This window comes from Phodopus roborovskii, unplaced genomic scaffold (assembly GCF_943737965.1).
Source record: "Phodopus roborovskii unplaced genomic scaffold, PHOROB, whole genome shotgun sequence".
Classification (NCBI taxonomy): Eukaryota; Metazoa; Chordata; class Mammalia; order Rodentia; family Cricetidae; genus Phodopus; species Phodopus roborovskii.
Genome location: NW_026126726.1, coordinates 650,416 through 663,859, shown reverse-complemented (window position 1 = coordinate 663,859; position 13,444 = coordinate 650,416). Strand labels below are relative to the sequence as shown.

The window sequence follows — 13,444 nt, the reverse complement described above, 5'->3', positions numbered from 1 at the left end:
CCATTTCACTAAACAATCAAAAAAAAACAATTAAATAAAATAAAAACACAAGGAAGCAGAACAATCTCACTGTGAGTGATTCTTTTCTTTATATCCAACTGCACTCAACTAGCAATGGTTCAGTTCTGACCCAGGTGAGGAATATATACGGTATTGAGTTTAGGCAAAGTGGGCTCCAGCTGTATGCTTATGAAAAGCTGTACGCTTATGAAAACCCATTATCAATACTTGGTTGACATTCCAGTCAATACAGCATCTCTCAGTCCTCCCTGAATGTCCCACAATTACAAAGAAAACCATATCCAATGATTTATCCTCACAAGTGGAGAGGCATTAGCTTGTAAAAGGAAGACAGCAGGAGCCAGAAGTATGATGATGATGTTGATGGATAACAACAACTCTGGTCCCCTATAAACAAATACAATATATACTTAATTGATTCTTTCACTTTCCTCAGAAATAATACCTTACCAACTAAGATAATGTTACTTGGATATCTATCATTCTAAAATATTTGTCTTCCTGACTGACAACACACTTTTTGGAAGATAATCTCTCACAGATATCTTGTGGCGCATGTTGGGAGGAGGTAAAGGAGCCATGGAAATTATGATGCAGCAAGGGATTATAAGTCTAAACTTCACAAGACCAGCTTAGTTGATTGACAAATTCCAGCAAAGATGAGGCACATGTCGGCTGCCCTACCTACTTTGGTTGTCATTTCCATGTCTTTTGGTTAGTTAACTCAACAATATACCAAGATGAATGCAATCATATGATATACTTTTCAGGTGTTTTTTGTTCTTTGTGTTTCCTAGTGAGACCTTAAAACCAATTTTTATGTGAAGAATTGTGAGGAAGTTCTCATATTGAGAAAGCATATTCTTGCATGAAAAGGAAAACACCCCAAGGTTTAGATTCCTATCGATAGTGAGGGGGAAAGAAAAAGAAAATAAGAGAGAGGAAATGTGAGTTTGCAGACAAAGGAAAAGGAAAAAAGTGGAACAGACTAGAAAATGGTGACATTGGCCTTCAATCCCATGAGCATTAGGGAGGCAAACAAAAATAGATCTGTTTGAATTCCAAACTTGCTTTATTACAGAGAGTGTTCTAGGATAGTCTCCAAAGGAATAGAGGAAATGTTTGTCTCAAAAGAATGATCAGGCTCTACCTCTGAGCGGAAGTGCGCATGGGCGGGGGCTGGCAGCTACCATATGGGGGGACCCTGGCCGGACTAAGCGACCCAGCGGAGGGGGAGCTCCGATGGGGAACCTGGGACCGCAGTTTTGCTGCATGCATCCTGTTCTCCGGCACGTTATGCTTGTCACACGGACACAGGCCAGTCTTCAAGGGCTCGGGTCGCATAATGCTGGTTAAGGGTCAGATACACCCCATGAATGAGGTTGTCCAGTACCTGAGAGACCTGGGATGGAAGCTGTTGTGCCGGCGCTGTGCTTGTCAGCATCCTCGAGGGATCCACATCCCTGAAATCCGAGAAAAGCCCTGCCCACTCTCTCTGCCCCTCTTTGGGGTCACCGCTGCCTGTCGGGTCTTCAGCCCTATAGTGGTAATCTAGTTCAACAAAGAAGCAGGACAATGATACTGACTTTTGTGCTGGGCAGTGCCCCTCGGAGCGGGCCTTCACTTCGGCCCCTCTTGGGGTCCTCATTGTCACTCCGGGTTCGCTCAACATCAGTCACCGATACACACCATGTAGAGCTGGCCAGGGAACGCTCCAAGACTGTCACCTCCTTTTACAACCAGTCAGCCATTGACGTGGCAGCAGAGAAGCCCTCAGTCCGCCTCACTCCCACCATGATGCTTTATTCTGGTCGTTCACAGGATGGCAGCCACCTTCTGAAAAGTGGCCGTTACTTGCAGCAAGAGCTACCAGTGAGGATTGCTCACCGCATCAAGGGCTTCCGTAGCCTTCCTTTCATCATTGGTTGCAATCCCACCATACTGCATGTGCACGAGCTATACATACGGGCCTTCCAGAAGCTGACAGACTTCCCTCCGATCAAGGACCAGGCCGATGAGGCCCAGTATTGCCAGCTGGTGCGACAGCTGCTGGACGACCACAAGGATGTGGTGACCCTGTTAGCTGAGGGTCTCCGTGAGAGCCGGAAACACATAGAGGATGAGAAGCTGGTCAGGTACTTCCTGGATAAGACTCTGACTTCAAGACTTGGGATCCGAATGCTGGCTACTCACCACCTGGCACTGCATGAAGACAAGCCTGATTTTGTTGGCATCATCTGCACTCGTCTGTCACCAAAGAAGATTATTGAAAAGTGGGTGGATTTTGCCAGACGCCTGTGTGAGCACAAGTACGGCAATGCCCTCGAGTTCGCATCAATGGACATGTGGCTGCCCGTTTCCCCTTCATTCCCATGCCACTGGACTATATCCTGCCTGAGCTGCTCAAGAATGCCATGAGAGCCACCATGGAGAGTCACCTAGATACTCCCTACAACGTTCCAGATGTGGTCATCACCATCGCCAATAATGATATTTATCTCATCATAAGGATCTCAGACCGGGGTGGAGGAATTGCTCACAAAGACCTGGATCGGGTCATGGACTACCACTTCACCACAGCTGAGGCCAGCAACCAGGACCCCCGAATAAGCCCTCTCTTCGGCCACCTGGATATGCACAGTGGCGGCCAGTCAGGACCTATGCATGGCTTTGGCTTCGGGTTGCCCACGTCCAGGGCCTATGCGGAGTATCTCGGTGGCTCCCTGCAGCTGCAGTCCCTGCAGGGCATCGGCACAGATGTCTACCTGCGGCTCCGCCACATCGATGGCCGGGAGGAGAGCTTCAGGATCTGACTGCGGACTTTGGCCTGCTAGCCTGCCACACTCCTAGAACCTTCTGGGCCTGGTGGGGGCCACTATGCTCCACACACTGCTGCTTTGTGGGGCTTAGCGCCTCAGACAGGTGGACTTCCATGGAGCTGGGCACCACTCCTCCTCAGCAGGGCTCACTGCTTCCTACTCCAAGTTTTGGAGGGGGAGGAAGCAGGAGCCCCTGAGGCCTCTAAAACCAGCTCTGCTATTCTCACTCTCGAGGAATCCTTTGACCTGCTGTTTATTAAAGTTTGCATTTTGAATGCCCTCTTGGCCCCCCCCCCCACCAAAAAAAAGAATGATCAGAATAATGCTAATTATGATAATAATAATAATAATTTAAAAATTAAATGCTCATGCATTTATTTTATGCATGAGTATACTGTCTGCATGTATGCCCTTTTACCAGAAGAGGGCACTACATGCCACCAAGTGACCTCTGGAATTTATTGATAGTCTATGCTCCTGGGCCCTATCTTTAATGTGTGTGTGTGTGTGTGTGTGTGTGTGTGTGTGTGGTGTGTGTGTGTGTGTGTGTGTGTGTGTGTGTGTGTTTAATTTGTAGAAGACTGGGCGGCACATGTATGATATGCCAGCAGACAATGGGATTGAGTATGGAGGCAGAATGCATACAAAACATGTGTGCCTGTGGGACCAGCAATACAAGCTACATGCCACCCAGGTCTCTGATATATTTTTTTTATGAAATAAATAAAGGTGGACAACGAAAGACTCACTTTGGAATCAGAATCTCTGTTTCTTCACATACTAACCAAAGTTCAAACAAGCACAACAATTTGTTTGTTCTGTGTAAACATACACTACTAGACTAGTTCAGCTTTCCAGTAATACATGAAGTTTCACTGATCACCAGGCCAAGTTCCCTTTGATATTCTTCATTTATTTTTGATTTTTGCATGTACTAAGGCCAGGTTAATTATTTTAACTCTAATTATTTTTGATTGTGTAGGGAGGCCAGAGGATCTGTATTTCCTGGAGTGTACAGACATAAAGACAAATGGGAAATTAATTTAAAAAATTAATTTATAGATTGATACAAAGACTTGAAAGGCAAAATTACTGGGCAGGGGCCATGTGAGCTTTTATCAACAGCACTCAGGAAGCTGCATGAGTTTGAGTTCAACAGAGCCTCAGGTCAGTAAAAGCTGCATAGAGAAGCCTCATCATGAAATCACAAAAGAAAGAAGGAGAAAAAATAAATGAGAAAGATGACAAGAAAAATAAAAAAAAAAAAAAAAACAAGAAAAGGTCTAAGAAGGAGAAGTAGAAGGAAAGTAGAAGTTGATGTGGGAGAAGAAAGGAAGCAAGGAAATAAGGAAGAAAGAAAACCCAGTATGTAGCAGGAAATATCACCACATGCCATCATCGTAACTATTGTTTCTAAGAGTATCTATGAGTTCATGGCCAGCCTGGTGTACAGATTGAGTGCTGGGACAGTCAGAGCTACACAGAAAAATCATGTCTTGAAAAATTGAAAACTATCTTTTTGCAAAAAATTGAACTCTTAATCTGAAAATATCCATGGTCAAACTGAGTATGCTGGTTGGCAGGGAGGCAGATGAGATGCATACACACAAAAAAATGATAAAGCCAAAAACAAACAAATGGAAATATTTCAGTGAAAAGCTAGAGAGAGACAAGAGGAATAACAGGATATAAATGATTTAAAAATTCACAATGTATGCATATTTACAAGTACAAGAGTAGTAGGGCCAATCTTTGTTAAGCCCTGCAGCAAGCAAGGTCCTCTTTGATCTTTGCCAGGGCTGGATTTTCATGCATGGCTTGCCCTGTTTCTGCTTTGTAGTAAGAGCAACACCATCAGCAAAGGTAAATTATTTTTTAGGACCTCAATGCTTTCATATCTGTTCTCAGAAAGAAGACCTGCAACATATAATTGAGCACAGACAAAGTGACAGGCCCTGTCTTAAAAAAAAAAAAAAAAAAAAAAAAACAAGTGAAAATATAAAGAATACAAAACAAAGTTTATTTTTCCTCATAAGCCTGAAAATAACTGAAATCCTATCAGCAATGAAGGATTTCCCTCCTCGACCAATGTTTAAGTGAAAAGCATGGCACATCCATATCTGAGTATACCAGTGGAGATTGGTGCACAGTATTTCTGAGGAAGAGGCAGAGGCAGAGGCAGGTTGATTTCTGACTTTAAGTTCTGCCTGGCTTACCAAGTGAGTTTGAAGACATGCTCTCAAGGTACAAAGACGAAACCAGTTTCAAAAACAAAAGAAAAGAAGAAGGAAGGAAGGGAGAGACAGGGGAGGATATGTAAATATGGAGAGAGTAAAAAAAAAATCAAAAAAAGTCACATAGTCCCTAAGGCAGAACACCAACACATTCCTGAGTATTGTTGTGCTTCTATTGGACTCAGTTCTCATGTACTCAAACATAAATAAAAGAATTCCTACATTTAGCCACAGATGACGAATCAGGCCTCTGTTCTCTGAATTCTGAAGGTAGAGAATTTGCAGCTCCCCAGGAATTCAGTGTTAGTTCTAGAAGAGTAAGTGTATACAGAAAAATGCTGAAATACAAAAGACAGAAAGTCAGACAGACTTGCAATCATCCCCCAGCCTTCTTCTCATCCTATCTACCCAAAGCTTCCAACAATAACCAAGATAGCTTTGTTCGGAGTCTGAGTTTTATCAACACCATAATTTATGTACTGATGTAGGAAAAAGCCACTGCTCTGGACAACATAAAATAACTCAGTTCCTGTAAAATAACACTGATATAAATAAAGAAGATAGGTAAATAGCTGATATATGATAGATAGCCAGACAAATAGATAGATAGATAGATGCATAGATACATAGATAGAGAGATACCTAGATAAGTAGAGCAATAAAGAGATAAATGATAAATGAGACAGGTGAAATTAGCCAAGTAGTGGTGGAAGGACTAAGGAGACATTGGATTTGTCTTACCAATTTAGAGGTAAGAATGTTATAAAGAGCTAGTACCAGAGCAGAGAAGATGACAAAAAAATCCACGTCTTGACAAAAAAGTAAATATGTAATCATAAACACAAATACAATCCACTTCAAATCATTCAAGACCAGTGCTGGGCATCTTGTTTATGAGGGAATGTGTAATCCCTTGTCTCCAGGCATCTCCATGCCACTCAGGTCTATTTTATATTTTATTTTCTACTTATTTGCAATACTTTTTTTTGATGTGTGGAATTTAATGTTTGGAATTGTTTCTCTGTGCCAAAACAAATGTGAACTCAGAGATTCAGCTGCCTATTTCTGCAGTGCTGGGAAGAAAGTTCAGCGGCACTGTATTAAACTTACTTTTATTTCTTTATCAATAGGAGTGTTTGAAATAATATTAATTTAGATACCGGGTAAGGAACAAACATACACATGGAGAGAGTGGATATTACTAACGAGGAATAATAAGAGAAATTTATGGGTTTACAGTTCATTTTTCTGAATTCCAGGGCCAGGCAGGGAGACAGAGTCTACATTATATGAGACAATGTAATGCAGATATTACTATTTAAGCCTCTTCTTGCGATTATGAAAGGACAAGCCATCCTTTGCAACCTCTAAGATCATCACATGCTCATATTCACTATGTTCCCCTTAAAAGTGTCCCCCTCTCTCTTTCTCTGTCTCTCTCTGTCTCTTTGCCTGTCTCTCTCTCTCACTCCATCTCTCTTTCTCTCTCTCCCAATTTACAATATTTCTTTCATCATTGTACTACTGCTCTATTTTGTGGGGGCTGCTCTTTCTCCTTCATTTTTCACTCTCCATGACACCTTTCCCTAATTAAATAGAATTCCCTCCTTCTTTCCTCTCCCCTGTTGTCCTTCTCTCACGCAGGGAATGTTGCAACTATAGTGAAATTATTTTTACCATTCCTCAATGATTCGGCTAGTACTTTTTCAATTTTTAATTTATGAATTTATTTGTTTCTTCTTTATTAAAAATAAAAAAAAGAAACAAACGAAAACAAAACCACCTGTACTTCACTAACCATTTGAGATGAAAGCCCCCAGATATAACAACAGGACTACATAGAGAAATCTTTCATGAAAAAACAAGATGTCAAATAACAATGTTGAGGTAACAAAATTTTAAAAAGGAAAAGAAAGGCTACTGAACGAAAACCTGTGGTAAAGTTTTGAAAATGAATTTTGGTGAACATTAACCCCAGTACTGGGAAAGCAGGCAGATCTCTGTGACTTTCAATTCAAACTGCACTAAAGGTGACAGGTTAACCTTCAAGCCAGCAGCATGCAGACCAAGGCAGTGAGAACCGTTCTCAGTGCTGGTGGTAAAATAGCCGCCACCATCTTTGATAAAACGCAGCAGAAACAACAAAGACTTTCATTTTAGCAATGTTGTTCTTTAACAGATAAAGTCTCGTGGCTACAAAAAGATTAAGATTTACAGTAAAGACAGATTCACATTAAGTAAAAGCTAAAGTTTTACAGTGTGTTTTAAAAAATATGAAGGCTTGGGAGAGAAAAAATGGTTTTAAAAAGACAGAGAAGAGCTGGGTGTGCGGCACATGCCTTTAATCTCAGCACTTGAGAGACAGAGGCAAGCAGAGCTCTGTGATTTGCAAAGTAAACCTGGTATGAAGAGTAAATTCCAGGACAGATAAGAGTTACCCAGAGAAACCCTGTCTCAAAAAAATTAAAAAAAACAGAGTAATAAAAAAGCCACATAAAGATGGAAAGCACAGAAAAATTATGCATGCTATGTGATATTCTGTTGTCTTTAAATTGTTTGACTACTGAGGAAATAACAACTGATAAAAGAAATGCTGCTGGATTAATTAAATTTATATACTTTAGAAATGCTTTGACTCCAAAACTTAAGTTCAAAGACAAGTTACTGGGTAAAAGGATTTCTATTTTTGTTTCCACAGAAAATGAAAAGCTGTGGATTCCTACCAGACTAATGTGGTTTGAGCAAGTCAGACCCCCTGAAACAGCATTCCTCTTGATCCAACATTCAAAACAGCTTGAACAAGGCAGCCTTACAGACCATAGCCAGGATTTCTGTGTCTTCTTAGGATCTCCATGACAGTGCCCCCTATCAGCAGGAAGTAGTTTGGAAAGAACAATGTCCAAATTCCCAAATATAGTTTATAAATGTTTGTTTTCATTTTAATAGGGTTGTTTATAAATCGTTAATGATAACAAACAATATGTTTACAAAGGTAAAAATGGGATTATGCTATAGATATGAACACTTTGTTCTTGAATGGATTTTCATTTATTGATACAATTTAAGGTCAGTTTTGTGATATGTATTTTTCTCCTCTTATTTAGGCATTGTGATTATATAGCTCATTTAGAAATGTATTGTATAATTTAATACAGATTACAGATAGTTACCTATAATAGTCAAAATTGATTGTGTTAGGTTTTCTAGATATGTAGAGATGTATGTGAGATAGATAGGCACACTTCAAACCTTTCAAAGACCTACAGAATATGGCATTTAACTTGGTTTAGGGCTTTTCTTGACAAAGAGTCACAATTGATCCTGGCAACACCATATGCGTCAGAAAGGAAGATGAACATCGAAGAAATGGGTTATGGTATTTGCTTTTAATATGCCAAGAGTAGCCATTTGGACAAGATACTGCTCTTGTCTGGACTGTTTGACTTTATGCTGTATAAACTGGACCCACAGAAAAGTGACTGCTGATTCAGGATGGACAATGTTACAGAGTTCCTGCTCTATGGAAAAGTCTGCCAGACAGTCTGCAGGACACATAGAAAAGTGACTGACAAACTGCCAATACAAGAAGACAGTTTAAAGTGTCCTGCTTTGAGGAAGAGTCTGTCACACTATGGCCTATGGGCTCAAGATGGAAGATAAAAAAGAACTTCGGGTGACCAGGCAGTGAGATGTCTCAGTCATTTCTAGAGTAAGAAGAACTCGTGGAAATATTAGATTAACAGAAATGGGTTAATGCTTAAAACAGAGCTAGCCCATAAGAAAGTAGTAACGTACCAACAGAATTATATCAAATACAGAATATCAGTGTGTTAATTGGGCCTGGCGTGGCGGTGGGACAAGACTGGCAGCAGGAGGAAAATCACTGGAAAAAAAAAGTGATCACTGTCTATCTCCCTGAAAAAAAAATTGAACTCTAAATGTGAAACTTTCCACACTGGAACTGTGAGTGTGTGGGCAAGCCAGTAGTCAGGTGAAACATCAACACATGAGAGAAACAATATAGTCAAAAACAAAGATACAAACAACCTTACACATTCAACGCCAAGCTATAGAGAGACAATATGGCTATCAAATAACAGACTGAACATAAATCATCACACAAATGCAGGGACTGGGATAAGCCACCACTGAAGTGAGAACAGTTTAAAAATGTACAGTGCATGCTGCCTGGGGATATGGCTCAGCAGTTCACAGCACTGGCTGTTCTTCCAGTTATCTTGGGCTCAATTCCAAGCAAGCACATGAAGGCTCACAATGATCTACGGATTGAAAAAGCTGCACAATAAGTAAGTCCAAAATTAGACACAGCAGAGATTCAGCATCAATCTACATAATGCAGTTTCCATGTCCTTCCTTTCCCTTTACTCTTTGACAAGGGGGGGTGTTCATGCTCACCACCGTGGTGTTTCAGTATAATAACAGTCTATTTAAAATGATTTGTAGTAGTGCACTACTTTCTTGCATTAATCAGAAAGAAGTTCTTGGTCATGCAATGAGATAATATTTGTGGAGCATGGATAAAAGAAAGGCTCTGCCTGAAATATAAACTAACCAATGAAAGAATGAATAAAAACCGGTTAAAATGTGAAGTAAATCAAATAAAGGTTTTCTGAGAAAACTGAAAATGACTAATTTCAAATCAGAAATGAAAGCTTCCTTAACTCCAAGAAGAAGGTAACATTTAAGTGAAAGATGACCGACATGAATATTTAAGTATTCCAATGGAATGGGGCATCACCTTTTACTGTGTCTTCCCTAGAGTTTATGGTTCTAGGCCAATGAGTTAGAAAGGAGTGGTGAACTTGAATTTTCTTCCTTGTATGTCTTTGTGTCACAACCCAGTCAGGTGCCCTCAAAGAACACATGTGGACATCAGGGTCCATGGGGCTGAAGACATAACTAATTTATGTCTGCATGAGGAATGAGAAAAACCTGTAATCTAGAGTAAGTGAGAGGGCGAGAGATTCCCTCAAGAAACAGAAACACTGTGCAACTCATGGCACACAGTATATTTAGTCATATGTGGAAATTTATATGTCTATTGCCCAACTTTAAAAATAATTTAAGGACTCAAATAATTGACTTCAGGACACAATTCAAAAATCAAAAAAAAATATAATCCAATTAAATACTAGAAAGAAATTCCTTCACTACAACAATCAAAAATTTGGAAAGCCAGCTGTGATGGTAAAACCTTTAATACAAGTACTCACTCAAGAAGCAGAGTCAGGTAGACATCTGTGAGTTTGAGTCCATTCTAGTTTGAAGAGATAGTCTATGACATTTAGGCTTGTTACATATAGAAACCCCATCTCAAAAAACTGACTAATTAACTAACTTATAAAAAAAAGGAAAAATAAATTAAATTACAAAACAAGCAATTACAAGGCAAGTAATAACAAGCAAAGTTGTAATATAAACTTTAGAAAATTTGTTTTGATAAAATCCAACATATCTTCCATTTAGTGCACGATTTTAATCGTGGCACTTGGGAGGCAGAGGTAAGTAGATCTCAGTCATTTAGAGGCAAGCCTGGACTAAAAATTTAGTTCCAGGACAGCTTGAACATGGAGAAACACTTTCTCAAAAAACAAACAAACAAACAATCCCAGCATGCCTTCATGACCAAATCTGTACTGCCAATACAACTTGAATGAACATTTCTCTATCAACTAAAAGTTAGAATAGTTTTTAATTGCTTTTCTAAGGAAGGGATTCTCTGTAGGTTTGGTTGCTGTTCTAAAACTTTCTTTGAATACCTGGTTGGACTGGAAATCACAGAGCTCCATCTGCCCCTGCATTCTGAGTGTTGGCATTAAAGGAGTGTACCACCAGAGCCTTACCTAAAATTTAGAATCTTTAAGAGTGGTAAAATATGAACGTTTTGTAGCCAGTATAATCCTAAATTGAGGAAACCTTGAAATAATTTCCCAGAATACAAATAGGCGCTCAGTGGCCTGCTGATGTTCTCCATGATCTCAGAGTAGCCCTGAGTATTTAAGGAAGACCTAGAAAGTGTAGTGTTCATTTTTTCTAAACATTACAAAGCCAGCTGAGAGCATCTAGTGTTTGAAATTACTTGTTTTATTTCATGTACATAGGAGGATCCTCAAACCTAAATTTGAATCACTAACATCAAATATAGACTGTTTCTGTACTCTCCTTCCTTTCATGATTTTTGTCTTTGTGTGTTCACGTCACATAAACAAGAAACTGCCAGACATCCATAAGTCTAATTTCAACCTATGTAACCCCTTCTTCTGCATTTGGAGGAAACCATCGCTGGCAAGGTTCAGAGCCAAGCAGGAGACAAAGAAGCCACACAAGCATGCAGGTAAGCAGACTAATGTATGTGTGTGTGTACATGGATGTTTTCCTAAAATATAATGATGGCCCAGTGGTACTAGAGTTGGACATAGGAACCTATTGAACATGAATCTGGGCTGTGTAGTGGGTAGAGCAAGCCACAGCTCTCACTCAGAACACATGTGCACTGTCTCTGAGGCTAAAATCAATTTGTTCATGACATCCTGGCTGTCAGAGACAGTCCCCTGTGTTTGATGGATTGCTACAACATAGGAAGACCAAATTAATATGGTTGTCTGAGCAGAAGAAAGCAGGGAGAGCCTGTGAAAGCAGAGCAGGGAAAGTGAGGGTGAAGCTTTACATTTATCCCATCAAATCCTTCCTCTTTGACTCATAACTATCACCTCTGCACTGTCTTCCATTGTTTCTTAGTTTCTTTGTGTTTAAAACTTTTCTGCTTGTGAATGCTGGAATGAAATGGACGCCCAACCTCTAATACCAGCATTCCTACCTAATGCAAGACTTTAACTTTATATTCATATATTTTATGGAGATGGGTTGGAGGGAAGTGTAGGAAGAATCTATCTGAACATAGTGCTGCCTAGAAATCTTTATCTAGATCAGACCTGAATATGGCTCACAGAGTTCCACCAGCCTCTGCATTCTTAATGATGGTAATAGAGTCATTCACCTCCATACTTGGCTTATTTTATTTTACATTTAGTTTAATTTCTAATTTTATTCGTGTGTGTGAAGAGAGAGGGGGGTTGTTGAGTATGAAGATATGTTTCCCATTTTCTAGATCAAAACTTTTTCATAACTGTGAGACTGTTAGAGTTATTTTCTCACCTATATGGAAACAAACATTCCTAACTTTCAGTAAGATGAATCAGAATGTCCCCACCATATTCACACTGAACACTATTAACGATCAAAGTTTCTCTCTTTTTCAAATTATAGAAAAAGTCCAGGCCAGGATTACAAGATGGTATATTTCATTCTCTCTCTGCCTGACCCTATGATTCTGTCTCTGTCTCTGTCTTTGTCTCTCTCTTTATCTCAGTCTCTCTTTTTCTTGGTATTTTAAGACACAGTTTCTCTGTATCTTTGGAGTCTGTCCTGAATCGTAGAATGCACTCTGTAGACCATTTTGTCCCCCAAACAACAGAGCTGTACCTGTCTCTGCCTTCTGAGTACTGCCAGGATGAAAGGCATTCCTGTTCCAGCAATGCACAGCATAATTTCTTTTTCTCAATTTTTTTAAATTAATTGTCTTTTGTTGGAAGAAAAAGACCAAAAGGCTAGAATTTTCAACTTGTAATGGATGTTAAATTATAATTTCCTGTACAGTAATATAGATTGTTTTGCTCAAATCCATAGTCACAGCCTTCTCTGTAAGCTCTGAGTCGTGTCTCACAAGGTTTTAAAACATAGAGAACAAATGTGCTCCCTTGATAAACATTTCTTTTTAAATCTTAGTGTGATTTGGTGACACCCTTATATTCATTTCACTCTACTAAGTAAAATACACCCAATACTAAACAATCATACTGGGTCATGCTACCAGGGTATAATTGTCACCAAGGGGTTGGAGCATTGAAGTATTTCTGGGGCTGGCTCTCCAATATTAGACTATACCCATTTTCTGCATATCATCCAGTTGTAACTCAATTTAAATGTTTACATTAAACTGGATACTGACAATTTAATACAAATTGTATAACCCATCTGAGGTTTGAATTTGTTTTAGCTTTTTCTGTATTTGGACTTTAATACAAAGGCCTGAATGTGCTCAATCATCAAGATGCATGCATGAGACACTGGCTACCAGTGTATTAATCATTAGCAAATGGAACTATAAGGAGTTTAATATGTGATTCCTTACAAAGTATTATGAGGATTCATACAGTAAAACTGATATGGGGGCTTTAATTTTAGGGCATAGGACACAGAACCACAATTTTTCTGTGTGGATACATTGTAAAATTGATATTCAGTTTTGCTAGAAAGAAACAGAATGAATATTTGAACTTTTTTAAGTTT

General features: G+C 39.5%; 1 pseudogene; it reads left to right on the top strand.

The window, feature by feature from the left end:
• Positions 1 to 1,491: 1,491 nt before the first annotated feature.
• Positions 1,492 to 3,011, top strand: LOC127214520 (3-methyl-2-oxobutanoate dehydrogenase [lipoamide] kinase, mitochondrial-like; annotated as a pseudogene).
• Positions 3,012 to 13,444: the final 10,433 nt, after the last annotated feature.